Below are 15,311 nucleotides of genomic sequence, written 5' to 3'. Positions count from 1 at the left end.
GAGGCCTGGGTAACAGGGTGGTGTAAAAGCTTCCCAGGTGATTCTAATGAACAGCCAGCATTGAGGATAACAGTCCACAGCAGGGGTATCCAATCTTTTGGTCTCCCTGGGCCACATTGGAAGAAGAAGAATTGTCTTGGGCCACCCATAAAATATGCTAATGCAATAGCTGATGAGCTTAAAAAAATTGCAAAAAAACCCTCATAATATTTTAAGAAAGTTTACAAATTTCTATTGGGCTGCATTCAAAGCCATCCTGGCCCCCATGCAGCCCACAGTCCGTGGGTTGGACAAGCTTGGTCTACAGTTTCTCTCCATTCCAATCTGTCTGCTCCATTGTGATCGGAGTTAATCTTCCTGGAACACACTGGCGATCAGAGAGTTTCTTTCTGCAAAACTTTCAATGTCTCTCCATTGTCTATGTTCTTTTTATTATGATTATTATTATTTTTAGAGATAAGGTCTTGCTCTGTCACCCAGGCTGAAGTACAATAGCATGATCTTGGCTCACTGCAGCCTCAAACTCTTGGGCTCTAGTGATCCTCCTGCCTCAGCCTACCTCCTGAGTAGCTGGGACTGCAGGTGTGCACCATCATACCCAGCTATTTTTATTTTATTTTAATTTTTGTAGAGACAGGGTTTCGCTATGTTGCCCAGTTTGGTCTCGAACTCCTGGCCTTAAGTGATCCTCCCACCTCATCCTTCCAAAGTGCTGGAATTACAGGTGTGAGCCACCACACCCAGCCCATCTATGTTTTTGATATCAAATTGTAGTTTCTCAGCGTCAGCATCATCTGTACCGTTAGAAATGCAGAATCTCATGTCCTACTCCAGTCCTACTATAACAAGATCCCACAACATAGCGTGTGATTTGTGTGCACATTGACATTTGGGAAATGCTGTTCCATTCACAAAGGTGCATGCTTTTTGGCTTGGTCTTTAAGCCCCTCTACATCTGGAAAGCCTCAAACAGCTTTCCAACCTTATTTCTTGTTTCTGTTCCACTATACCCAAGCCAAACAGAACATTCATTCCAGTGGGTCACTGGCATCCTGTTATTTGAGGTTATGTGGTCAGTCTTTCCATCTTTGCATGTCTAAGCCATGCCCATGTCTTAAGACCCATCTCAGGTGCTCCCTGTTCCAGGAAATTTTCCTGATTCTCCCAGAAGGAAGAAAGTTCTCCATCTTCTGAATTCTTACATCATTTTATTTGTTCTTCTCTTAGGGCATTCAGCACTATCTACCTTCTGTTATCTTCTCTTAGTGGACTGTGTAAGTTTGTTTGATCTTCTAGTGTCCCACAGTGCCTATTGTAATATGTGGTGTATAGTAGATGCTCACTAAATATTGTGGAATAAATAAATGAATGAATGGGCCGGGCGCGGTGGCTCACGCTTGTAATCCCAGCACTTTGGGAGGCCGAGGCGGGCGGATCACGAGGTCAGGAGATCGAGACCACAGTGAAACCCCGTCTCTACTAAAAAAGACAAAAAATTAGCCGGGCGTGGTGGCGGGCGCCTGTAGTCCCAGCTACTCGGAGAGGCTGAGGCAGGAGAATGGCGTGAACCCGGGAGGCGGAGCTTGCAGTGAGCCGAGATTGCGCCACTGCACTCCAGCCTGGGCGACAGAGCGAGACTCCGTCTCAAAAAATAAATAAATAAATAAATAAATAAATAAATAAATAAATGAATTTAAGAATTAGTGCCAAGTGTATCTTATTTTCCCCATTTTCTGTTTCTGTTTATTGTCTTAATAATACAGGACACAAATTATCCTTTAAAAGCCAGCTCTGTGCAATGAAGATGGGGTTAAGGTTGAGGAGAACATGACATCTCAAAATAAGCCAGAATGAGAATTTCCTCCAGATGTTTTTTTCCTCAGAGTTTCTTATCTTTCCCAAGTCTTATTCTCTTTATGATAAGAGAATCATCTGATAATAAAATGTTATTTTAGTATGTGATAAATGAAGACTTAGGGGAGGAATCATTTGCTTTAGAAAATGATTCAAAGTTGGATTTATTCTGTTGGTAATCTCATCCTAAATTTAAAATAGCATTTGATTTTTAGTACTATATCATATTCTCAGCTTATGGACGTATTTGTTACAAATTAAGGTTCAGATGTGTTAATCTCCAAGTCATCTGAATTGTTCTAATTAAGATCACATACTAGGAATAGGGTGATTTCTCCAAGTTTAGAAGAATTGATTTATTTTCTGATAAAGATGGTACTTGGCAACATTTTTTTCCTCAAATAACCAGTGAGTATTTATTGACTGACCAGTTCTGTGCTTGTACAAGGCATTGGAAAATACAAGAGAAGTTTAGGGAGTCATTATGTGGTTGGAGAGAAGATTTAGAATACAGGAAGCAATTAGAGCATAAAGCAGTAATGATCTCATTAAGAGATCATTGGTGTTGTGTACAACATAGATCTGATGAGAGATCAGAGATGGTTAAAGTTCTGGAATAGTCTGCAAAGTTGTCATGAAGCAGGTGGGACCTAGGCTTGAGAGGTAGATTTGTGTAGCAGAGGAGAGAACAGTAGGTGCAGGTGAGAGGAAGCAGGAATATTTGGTGATGAGAGGGTGTAGGGGCTAGTGTGGGATCCAGCTTTATTAAAGGGAAGATTCCTAACACATTCATCTAACTGATTTCCATTGCACATTCCTTGAACTCCTTTGTGCCTTGGAGTGTAGCAGGGAACAAACTGCCTCTTCCACTTAGCACTTAGATGAAGAAATGAGCATTTAACAAATCACACAATTAGATATGTAATTTAAAGTCGGGTAAGTGTTGTGGAAGGAAAGTATTTAATACAAGGTGGCACACGAACCTGGAAGAGGGCAACTTTTCCACTTTATAGCTCGTTTACTCCAGTAGCTTCTTGCCTGATCATATTCTGAGTAACAATCAGTCTACTTATTCAACAAATTCCTTTTAAATACCTACTGAGTACTGTGCTCTGTGTTGATTCCTATAGGAACTAACATAAACTTAGGAATTCCTGTTTAAGCGGAGCATGGTGACTTATGCCTGTAATCCCAGCACTTTGAGAGGGTAAGATGGGAGGATCTCCTGAGGCCAGGAGTTTGAGACCAGCCTAGGCAACATAGCAAGAACCCATCTCTACAAAAAATAAAAAATTAGCCCAGCATGATGATGCACGCCTGTAGTCCTAGATTCTCGGGAGGTGGGAAGATCGCTTCACCCCAGGAGTTGGAGGCTACAGTGAGCTACGACTGCACCACTGCACACCAGCCTGGGTGACAGAGTGAGACCCTGTGTCTAAAAAAAAAAACAGAAATCCCTGGTTAACAGGGAAAAGAGCTATGTAAATAGTATAATGTGAAAAGAGCTTCAGTAGAGCTATGAGAACGCAGCTGTTTTCAAGAGCAGTGGAAAATAAGGTTAAATAAGTAGAGTAGACCCCAAATGATAGCTCTTTGATAGCAAGCAGAGAAGTTCAGATTGGGTGTGGCAGCATTTTATTGGGTCCTCTGGGTTCTTAGGTGGGGAGAGAGACATGAGGAAAAGAGAAGGCCGGGAGGAAGGTTTCGGGGTAATCTACACACAAAGTAAGAGCAAAAAAAAAAAAAAAGTAGGGGGAGTGGAAAGGAAGTAGGAATATATTCAGAAGGTATTCAAGAAAGTAAATAGGACTGGATAACTGACTGGATAAAGCATAGAACCATAATAGTCAGAGGTTACCCAGTGTCTCTACCCTGGTGACCTAGAAGAATTGTAGCATTCACGATAGAAGTGGGGGTGTTGAGGGAAGATCTATCTTGAATGGTGATCCTACTTTGAACATTTTGGGTGTGGAGCAGTACGAGGCCATCAGGTATCCAGGTGGAGATGGCATACTGCTGAGGTAAGAGGTTATGACTGGGGATAGCTAGCAGAATCTTCAGGATAGAAGTGATTGTGGAAGAGATGAAAGTATATGAATTCCGGGAAGAGAAAGAGGAGAACAAAGAGCTAAATCCGGGACCCCAGGCTTAGAGAATAAAAGTTATGCATTGGTAGTAAAAGTTACTATGAGGAGAAGCAAAAGCTACCTGAAGAGAGAGAGAGAGAATTGTTTTGTTTTTTAAGGCAAAGGATAGAAGGTAAGGTGGGAAAGTGGTGTCCGATGGAACTAGAAGTGTTTTAAGTAGAAGATCTGTAAGAGCAATTTCTTACTGATACTCTCTCATGTATAAGGTATTGTGAGAGATGCAAAGATGACTAAAACGAGCCCCAAACCCAAATATTTTCAATCTCTTAGGGTGAAACATATGAAATTGCTGGGTTTTTTTGTAAGGCAAAATGGCAATTTCATATGGTACAGCCTGGTAGAAGAGGAGATAGAACATATGTACGAATGCATTTTATACATGCAAGGTGGTGAGAAACTCAATAAGAGAGGCTCAGGCAACATCCTACTTTCATGCATAATTTATTCCTAAAAGTGTATACAGAAGTCAAATGGTTGAATGTCTAACTACAGTTTTATGTGGGGTAGGTAGGTTCTATTATTATAAATAAGTGTGTATGTGAAATTCCGAATTATCCCTCACCTGATATATTTTTAGCATTGTATACCTTGTCTTTAGTTCTGTTTGTTTTTCCACAATTAAACTCATGGCCTGCCTGCTCAAGTTCAGTGAATACCTAAAGAGTCCACGTAGCTGATGAGTTCTGCCCTTATCTTAGTACAATGATGAGACCTCTACTTCTCAATGCAACATTACTAACAGCACTTTTGTTTTTCCATTTCCACTCATTTTTGTGTTGCAAAAGATAACCAAGTGTTAAAATATGTGCACAGCACAAGCATTGCTGTGCAGAGACAACTATCCTGCTGAAACAGAATTGGTACCTGGCAGTCAGCATCACTAAGACAAGCTTGAAACATTTGCTGGCAACTGAAAATTTGACATTTTGGCATAGGAAAGGCATCTTAGGCATGTCTGATTTGGTAAAGATATAAGTTTGGCTGATGTAATAGACCCCAAGTAATAATGGCATACACAAGATAGAGGTTGATTTCTCTCTGATGTCGTAGTCTAGGTGTTAGCCGTCCAGGGCTGTCAGGCTTCTTATTCCATCCCGAGAGTGTTATCCTTTTCTGTATGACCCAAGATGGCTCACTGCCACCATGTTCTCATTCCAGCCAGTAGGAAAAGGCAACAGGACAAGGGGCAGGTATGGCCTTAATTTTTAAAGGTGCACTCTGGAAGTGGCACACACACCTCTTCAACTCATATCTGACTGGCCAGAACTTAGTCACATGGTTATGCTGAACTGCAAGGGAGGCTGGGAAGTGTAGTTATTGTTCTGGGTGACTATAGAGTTTCTATTAATATAGAAGAAGGGGAAATATTGGGGGACAATCAGCAGCATCTCTCATGGTGTATGAAAGGACAAGTGTAGGAAAGACCATGGCCACCCATCCATACAGAGTGCCACAGGTGCACAAAGAAGAGAGATTTCTTCTGATTGGGGGACTGGAGAGGGCTTTAGGGAGGTCAAGTTCAATGGATGGGAGATGAAAAAATTAAAGTGCCAATGCTAGGCATTGATCCTTTAAGCTTAATACAGTTGAGACAATGGAGAAGTTGTAGAAAGAAGGTGAAAAGATGGGAAAGGAAGCATTTTAGATAGAGCAGTATTAGAAAAGGCTAACAGAAGTGAGAACAAAGGCTGGTGGATAACTCATCTGTTTTGCTGAAGAACAGGAATTATAAATGTGATAGTGAAATAAACCTGGAAAAGTTAGGGGCCAGAAGATTAAAGAGGTCTATGAATGCCAGGCGACAGGGTTTGGACTTTATTCTGTAAGCATGGGAGACCATTGATAGTTTTTGAGCAAGGAACATAATTATAGCTGTGCTTTCGAAGGGTAACTATGGCAACGATGCATATGATCAATTGGAGCAGAGAGATTGGAAGGAGGAGGACCTGTTAAGAAAGGAGTCCAGTGGTGAGGTTAATGTGGGCTGAAACTGAGGTCATACCCTTGGAAATAGACAAGATGGGGCCAAGTGTGAGGGCAAGAATCAATGGAATTCAAAGAAGCTGGGACAGAGAAAGTGCTCTTGGTTTCCCAGGTCTCTGGAGTGACAATAGTACTGTATTTTCATTCAGTCAGTGAACTGTAGCCTTGATTTTGCTGACTCTAGGACTGGTCCCAGAATAGTTCATTCTCTGCCCAGAACATCTCAGCGGGCACTCATCACCTCCCCCGGAGCTGTAGCAGCTGTTGGGCTAGCAATGCCATGAATTTGTCTTCCTGTACTGCCAGGAGAGCAGCTGCCAGCAGCAACTCTGGACAGACCCATCTCAGGGACGTGGAAAGTATTCAACTTGGGATGCAGCAGGTTGGCCAGGGCTGAATTTGGTCCACATGGATTCATCTCACCCTTTTCCAGGCCACTTTCTTACCCTGGCTAGGTTTCAGCCACTCATACTGGGATAGGTTGGTTATTTTCTTACAGTTCTAAGTGATTGCATTTAGGGATGGACGCTGCTGAACTGCTTTCTTCGTCTTTTGGACACCTCCTCCCCTGGAAGCCATTACGCTGTCACCCTTTGGCTTTGCTTCCTACTCTGCTCTGCTCCTGCCCACCTTTTGTCCTCTCCCACATTGTGCTCAGTGCAGACATCCTCATTAAAGCCTGCACAGTTCTGACTCCATTGCAGTCTGACCCTCTGGTTCCATCCCTCTCCTTCCCCCAGAGAATGAGAGATGCCGCAGATAGAACTGTAGCGATTATTTGACCCTACGTTATTCTGCTTTGTTTAAGACAGGTAACATGGCTTCCCCCATCCCTGTGAATTGTGGGAAGACCCTGCTAATGTCTGAAATTCTGTCAGCCTGGTTTGATTAAGAGCAGTGATAAAGTGTTATGCGAGGGTAGGAAGCCTTTCTAGGGAAGATGTTCTTGCATTTTCTTTGGCTCCTTGAAGAGCATAAATATATTCCTATTTGTTGCTGAGCCTTTGATTGTCTCCTTTAAGTGGAATCTGTGTTAATATGGCCCAGCAGGACTCTAATTGATAATGCGTTGGCTGTTTTTTTTTTTTTTAAATAGATTTGTTGTAAATTACCTTTCAGTCATAGCTCACTTGGTTTTGATCTCCTGCTTTTAATAGCTCATTTTTTTAGGTAGCTTTTTTTTCTGTTGAGTTTTTAGAGCAATACTTCTACATTTCTGTCCTGCTGTGTTCCTTGCAGAGACCTTCTGCTATTTTATAACCCACTGTCAATATCTTTTCAGCGTTTCTCCCAGCTTCTTTCTCTCCTCAACACATATTTGTTGACTATTTTAGAGGTTTTGTTCTAAACTCTTAGAGGACAGAGATCCAAAGAAATAAAAGGAGTAGTTATTTCCCATATGAAATTATAATCTAGTCAGGGAGAAATTAAATTCAAATACAAGAATACAAATCTTCAACATAAGGCTATATGTAGTAAGTACTAAGTATATGCTGCAGAAGAGATGAGGCTCAGTAAGGAAATGAGAAACTTCAGTAAGGAAATGAGATTTGAACAAAGCTTTAAAGAAAATGGCTCTTGAGAGGGAGGGGAAGATATTCTAGGAAAAAGGGGCACAGCTAGAAGAAAGAACAAAGCACTTTTGAGGTACAGTGAGTAGACTGGTTTAGCTGGGAGAATAAGTGGATATGGAAGAAGTGGACAAAGGTAGATAGGTTTGTATTGTGGAGGGCCTTGACTCTTGATTAGAGATTTGGCTCTATGCAATAGACACTGGAAACCACTGATGGTTTAAATAGGTATGAACTCTGATTAAGGAAGATTAACCTAGTGGTAGTTTGCTAAATGACAAGAAACATGAGACCAAGGAAACCAGTTGCTGCAGTAGATCATAAGGATCTAAATTAGTTTGGGATGGTAGGAATGAAAAGAAGAGGAATTTATCCTTCTGTCCATTTAGCAAATATATATCTTCTTACCATGTGCCAGACACATGCCAGATACCCACCCCTGTACTCCTAGAGCTTACAGTCTAGAGACAGATGGAAAGCACCTGGTGCAGGAAGAATCTACAGGAATTGCTGACTGATGGGATTCAGGTTTCAAGTGAGCTTGGAAGCATAAAAGAAAGAGGTCTGTAAAGTGTCTTTTTGACTTGGGTGATTGATAAATTAATGGTATCTTTAAAAGAAATAGAGGGGCTTTTTTGGGTTTTGTTGTTGTTGTTGTTGTTGTTGTTGTTGTTTGGTTTTTTTTTTTAGACGGAGTTTCGCTCTTGTTGCCCAGGCTGGAGTGCAATGGCACAATCTCAGCTCACCGCAACCTCTGCCTCCCAGGTTCAAGCTATTCTCCTGCCTCAGCCTCCTGAGTAGTTGGGATTACAGGCATGCGCCACCACGCCAGGCTAATTTTGTATTTTTTGTAGAAACGGGGCTTCTCCACGTTGGTCAGGTTGATCTCGAACTCCTGACCTCAGGTGATCCGCACACCTTGGCCTCCCAAAGTGCGGGGATTACAGGCATAAGCCACTGTGCCCAGCTGAAATCTAGAAGTTTTTTTAACAGAAGTTAGGAGAAGGAATTGTTTTTAAAGGGGTAAAATATGAGAAATTTGGTTTTGGATTTTAAGTTTCAGGTGTTGGAAGAGTATTGAAGCGGAAATTTCTAGTAGCTGACAAAATGAATGGCTGTATGCAGAGCTACAAAGATTTTGTGGCTGTTGGTAGAGATTTGCACATGTGCACAGAGAGGGGATGGTTGAAACTGTGGAAATATTTGTGATTTCCAATAGTAAGGGTTTAGAAGAACAAAGGGGAAACTTCCTTTGTGTCATCTGTGATACTCAGATTACAGAGAGTATAAAGGAATTTAAATGATATATTTATTTGTGTATCATTGAGTATACATTTTGGGAACCTAATTATGTATCAGGAATTGGGTTTAGTACTGGACATAGAGAAGAGTAAGAAATCTCCTATTTTCACTAATATTAAATTAGCAGAATATCAAGGAGGTAGACATAGAAAGTACACTTTCTTGTTTGGCTGGTTATCAGTTGTGTCACTATTGGAAGCGATGTGAGGGAGCAGGGCCTAAGTATCTTAAGAATTTGGTAGACATTCAGCCTGCAATACTCCTTTCAGTGGGAGGTTAGTCACACAATTAATTAAAGAAAAATTATTGTAGAGCCTGTGTTCTCGGCTTCAGGCCCATTATTTGAATGTGCACCATCTCTGTAGTTACATGACTACCGCGGATGGGTTCCTCCCCTGGAGTTGAGTTCAAAGTCATTCACCAGTCTCACAGGATAACATTGGGTTGAAAAGCATAGAGTCAGTTGGCCATGGAAAATGTTATAGTTGTGGTTGCAAATCAGAAAAGGGTGGAAGGCCAGAAAGTTCCTCATTGACTTATGGAGTGACCTTGAGAAGGAAAGTACCAGGAAACATGAAGCTCCCGGGAGGGAGAACCCCTGACTTCCTGGGACCAGTGCGTCACTTACTCATTTTGGACATATTTGGGAGCTGTTTGTTCCCTCAGGAAAGATTTTGCCCAGATGTAGCATCTGGTGTTGCAAGGGTTGGCTTCCCTTCTCCATGGCTCAAGATGCCTTTGTTCAGAAATTAACAGAAGGTTCTTTGGTGTGTTTTGCATGGGCCCAGTTCATGTAGAACCTTAGATCATGGTTGAGTCCTTTTTGGAGGAAGAGTTGGGAGGACTTCTCACACATGGGTAAAGCAGAATGGAAGAGACGCAAGAAGGCCATTTGGGAGTCAGCAAGACAGGGTGATCCAGTCTTTGGAAGAGAGAAAGAATTCAGTTAAAAGTTCTTTGGGAAGCTTTGTGACTTTGTGTGGAAAAAACTAGAGCTTTGAGCTAGAAAAACTTGGGTCTGAATCTTGTCTCTTCTACTGCTAGCTTGTGACTTTAAGCAAGTCACTTAACCCCTGTTAGACTCAGTTTCTTACCTGTGAAATGTTGACAGTAATACTTACCTTGAAGGGTTCTTCTAAGAATATATATAATGTATATACAGCACTAGCTAATGTCTGTGACTTAATGGATGCTCAATAAATGGTGGCTGATATAATTATCAGGAAGAGTCAACCCTGATAGTTAAGATCAGCCGCAGAAGAGTCAACCCTGATAGTTAAGATCACAAGTTCTGGGAACCAGATTTCCTGGGTTCACAATCCTGGATTTCCCCCACTCACTTGCTGTGTGATTTTAGATGAAAGGTTTTAATCAACTCAGTATCCTCGTTTGCAAAATGAAGATAATATTCATAACTACCTTATGGAGTTGTTATGCTGGTTAAGTGAATCAATAATATGTGAAACACTTAGGACAGTGCTTGGCACATAGTAAATGTAAATAGTAGCAACTATTATCCCTATCCTCAGGATTTGGGCCTGAGCACAGCTGTACTGGGTAAAACACTGGTATATTAGATGCACTAGTCATTCCTTGTGCAGGGTTAAGTATTCCTAAGCCTGGCTGGGTAATATGTCAGTTTCTATTTTCTTCAGACCCCTGTGGGCCCTCATGAACGATAAATTCGTCCCCTACCCTGATTTTTATGGTACAGCTACACTGGACAGGACATAGGCAATTATGTGACTCTGTGTAATTGCATGGTCAGTCCCTATAAAAACTCAGCAATTTTATGTTTTGTTCTGTAAGGTGTCATATAGTTCAACCTGGGTGGGTTACTTTTAGATCCAGGCTCATAATCATGAAGAGGAGGACATTTGTCATACAACCACTCTCTGATTTTCTCGTCCTCTTGGAGTTAATAGTTAGCCCTATTGCCAAATTGCTGAGTTTCTATAAAGATATACTGTTGAGGCCCACAGGTCCCAATTTTGACTTGGGCAAATAAAAGAAGGCCAGTCCTATTCAGCCTCCTGCAGTATCTACCATCAAGGGCCAGTGCAGTACAAACCTTAGTCATGAACATAACAGTATGTGGTTTACTGGGTTGTTTGTTTCATGAGGCCAAACAGAAGCTCCCAAGCTTCTGCATAAATGGCTTTATATCTTCCTTTTAGGGTAGGGAATGATAAGAGGGCAGGTCAGAAGCAAAATATGCTTTTATGAGCAATTGGGAGGATGCTGGAGACTCCCGAGAGTTTCCTGTGTCTCCTAGGATCTGCCACTGGAATGTCAGCAGGCCACACCTCAGGCTTTCAGCTCCATGGAGCAAAGACAGTAGTGATCACGTTCCTTGACAACAGTGCTAGTGTGCAGGGAGCTTTTAGTTTTCCTTTTCTTTGCTCCTGTAAACCCCATAATAATTCTGTAGCAGACACAGGAAGCAATGTGTCTAACTACTAGTAGGCAATGTGTTCTTGGGATTTTTAATTCTCAGGAATTCGCAGCCAATTAAATGAATTTACTTTGATCCAGTTCTCTTTTCAAGGCAAAAGCTGTGTCATCTTATTGGGAGCTGACTGTGTTAAGAGGGAGGGTTTACAAGATAAGAAGAAAAGACAGTCTCTGCCATACATGCTTTTATAATTGAAATGGGGAAAATCGGGCAGGCTGAGAGAGAATAATAAGAACACATGTGCACAGGAATTTAAAAATAGCACCCCATTTAAAGCAGGTTCCAGTAGTCACCAGGAAAAGAAGAAAGGTGGAATACTCAGGAGGGACTTGTACTTGGTTCAGTCAGGGAAAGGTAAAAGATAGTATAGTTATGTTCTCAATTAGATTTGCTCCCTGGTTAATTGACGTAAAGACTTTAATATCTAATTCCTACGCTGCACAGAAGTATCACACGTTGAAAAGAAACAGTGTGACATGGGAAGGACTCATTGTTAATGAAAGATTTAGAGAGAATGAGAAAAAAGTAGGGTTTGGGTTTTTCAGAGTTGAAATAGGTTCATCTTTTCTGCTAGCTCCTCCTTTTATACATCTCCACTGTCATTGCTCCTTGGGTTTTAAATTCAGGGAGAATCAATGAGCACAGTTCTGCTTCTTAATATATTTAGGGTGCAGCTGGTTAAAGAGCCAGGATTAGAAAAAGAATCGAACAAACTAGGATTATCTTCAACAGTAGGATGCTGAGCTGTGTTTGCTGATTCCTGCTTAAGCAGTCGGGACAGGGCATCCTTGCATGAAATTCAGACATCCCTCCCTGGCAGCCTCTGTGTTAAAGTAGAGGTTGCAGAACAAGTCTGGCAGCTCTCAGCCCGAACCCTTGTAAACAACAGATGTTCATAACTAAGTTCTAGGGTGGGGGTAGGGGTTATTGTTGATGCTTGAAATTTTTTGAATTTATAGGCAGCATCTCAGGGATTTAGCAAAAGGAGGAAGTTGTACAGAATTGATTTCTGCAGTGTGCAGGTAGAAATGATGCCTCAGATGGATTTCCTTGAAGACAAAGCACAGGCTATTGAGTGGACTCTAAAACAGAGCAAGGTAAACCCAGGAAGGCAGGCACAGTTAAGAAAGGGTTGGCTTCTTAGGTGTATTGACTTCCTCCCCTCCTTCTCCTCCCTCACTCCTTTTTATACATTGACTGGATTTGTCAGTCTCCTTCTTGCTCCTGTTTTCTCTGGTAATGGGTGGAAATGTGTGCCCTTTCTTACCACAGAGTCCTAGATACACGTGCATACAAATACACAGTGTATTAGGCCGTTTTTTGCGATGCTGTAAATAAATACCCGAGGCTGGGTAATTTCTAAAGAAAAAAGATTTGATTGGCTCATGGTTCTGCAGGCCGTACAGGAGGCATGGTGCTGGTATCTGCTTCTGGTGAGGCCTCAGGAAGCTTACAATCATGGCAGAAGGCACCGGGGAGCCAGCATGCCACATGGTGAGAGTGGGAGTGAGAGTCAGGGGAGGTCCCAGACTTTTGAACAACCAGATCTCTTGTGAACTAAATGAGCATGAACTCACTTATCACCATGGAGATGGTGCTAAACCATTCATGAAGGATCTACCCCCATGACCCAGTCACCTCCCACCAGGCCCTACTTCCAACATTTGGAATCACATTTCAACATGAGATTTGGCGGGGACAGACATCCAAACCATATCACATAGGAGGAAAAACACACAGGAAGCGCACACAGGTGCACCTCCCTTAGTACCTTCTGAAGGACGCAACTCAGGTTTTTATGATATACTGATTAATGGGTTATTGTTATGGGCTTTGTCTTGGATTTTAACCTGATACTTTCTCAGTGTTGGTTTTGCTAGATATTCATTACTTCATTAAACAGAGGTGCCAGGTGTGGTGGCTCACACCTGTAATCCAGCACTTTGGGAGGCCAAGGCGGGCGGATCACAAGGTCAGGAGATCGAGACCATCCTGGCTAACACAGTGAAACCCCATCTCTACTAAAAATACAAAAGATGAGCTGGTTGTGGTGGCGGGTGCCTGTAGTCCCACCTACTCGGGAGGCTGAGGCAGGAGAATGGTGTGAACCCGGGAGGCGGAGCTTTCAGTGAGCCGAGGTGGCGCCACTGCACTCCAGCCTGGGCGACAGAGTGAGACTCCATCTCAAAAAAAAAAACAACAAAAAACAGAAGTGAGTGATGAGAATATGGCTTATGAAGACTTCAATGCTGCCTCTTCTTTATCCCCATCCCCTAGTCCCCAAGCACACATACCGAGTTTCCAGCCAGATGATGAGCACTTAGGAAACCTTCTACTTTACAGCATAGTTCAGGGAAGCCATAGTGGAAAAAATATAATACATCTTTGGTAGGCTTCCTTGGTACCAAATTAAAGAAGACTTTAGAAAGGTTCTTATTGTACATCAGATGAAAAAAAGCAATTTACCAGATCTGGGAATGTTTTTGAGCCACTCTAGCAAGAAACAACTGGCTTGAAAATCTTTGATAAAATTGCTTATTCTTTTGGAAGCTAAGAACATCTTTGAACAATTTTTTTTGTTGTTGTCTTTTGTTTTTTGAGATGGAGTCTCTCACTCTGTTGCCCAGGCTGGAGTGCAGTGATGCCATCTCGGCTCACTGCAACCTTGGCCTCCCAGGTTCAAGCGATTCTCGTGCCTCAGCCTCCCAAGTACCTGGGATTACAGGTGTGCACCACCATGCCTGGCTACTTTTTATATTTTTAGTAGAGATGGGGCTTTTCCATGTTGGCCAGGCTGGTCTCAAACTCCCGACCTCAGGTGATCTGCCCACCTCGGCCTCCCAAACTGCTGGGATTACAGGTGTGAGCCACTGCACCCGGCCCATCTTTGTACTATTATTTCTTCTGGAAAAGAAGTCCACTTCTGGCTGTTTTGTCCATTTGTACGAATTTGGTGAACACCAATCCTGGTATGTGAGGCTCCCTTAATCTTTCAGCAAACATTTATTGAACACTTATTCTGTGCCAAGAGTTGTACAAGGAATTAAATATACATAGAAGAATAAGCTACCATTCTAGCTCATGGGAGTTATTATTTAATGTGAAATATTTTAAGTTTGTTTATATATATTTGTATGTGCTCTGATAAGGCATAGACTTCCAGGTTGAGGAGACAGAATTGTTGGGTTATGAGTCACCCTGTTAGTCACCTTTATTATATGTGAATCAGTAATAAACATTTGACTTCATTCTCATTGCTAATGACCAATAGGTTCTCTGCAGGTTTGGGGTCACTAAGAGGTAGAGGATCCTGTTCTTTCCCTCAGGAAGCTCATGGTGTCATGTGGAAGACAGAGAGTTTATGTGAAAAAGATAGCACAAAATAATATACACTTACTGCCAAAGGAGAGATGGGAGAAATGATTTCATTTTTCTCCAGAATGCAATCTTTAAACAGTTTTAAAATTTTGCCATAATGTTAGACTTACAGAAAAATTGCAGGAATAGCACAAAGAATTTTCGTATACTACCATTTTATCCAAATTGCCCCAAAATGTTAACATATTACTACATTTGATTTATACTTCACCCTTTTTATACCCAATTCTCACACACATATTTTGTTTTTCTGAAATACTTGAGAGTAAATTGCAGACATGATGACCTTTTATCCATACATACTTTAGGGTGTATTTACTAAAAATAAGGATGTTCTTTTGCATAATTATAGTGCAGTCATCGAAATCAGGACATACAGATTGATACAATACTATTATCTAATCAATAGACATTCAGATTTTACCACTTGTTCTAAAAATGGCCTTTTTTGGCAAAAGAAAGTCCAAGATTATGCAATTCATTCAATTGTCTTATCTCTTTAGTTTCCTTTAATGTGGGATGATTTCCAGGTCTTTCTTTATATTTCAAGACATTGACATTGGCCCTGTTATTTTGTAGAATGTCCCTTAATTTGATATTTCTGGCAATTTCTGATAATTT

At 41.5% G+C, this 15,311-nt stretch overlaps 1 protein-coding gene across 9 annotated transcripts in view; it reads left to right on the top strand.

The window, feature by feature from the left end:
- The window catches only part of SRGAP2 (SLIT-ROBO Rho GTPase activating protein 2), a 253,770-nt gene that overhangs the window by 104,866 nt on the left and 133,593 nt on the right, over positions 1 to 15,311 (top strand). The gene's annotated exons all lie outside the window — the stretch shown is intronic.

This window comes from Symphalangus syndactylus, chromosome 19 (genome assembly GCF_028878055.3).
Source record: "Symphalangus syndactylus isolate Jambi chromosome 19, NHGRI_mSymSyn1-v2.1_pri, whole genome shotgun sequence".
NCBI lineage: Eukaryota > Metazoa > Chordata > Mammalia > Primates > Hylobatidae > Symphalangus > Symphalangus syndactylus.
This window is presented reverse-complemented; position numbering and strand designations above follow the sequence as displayed.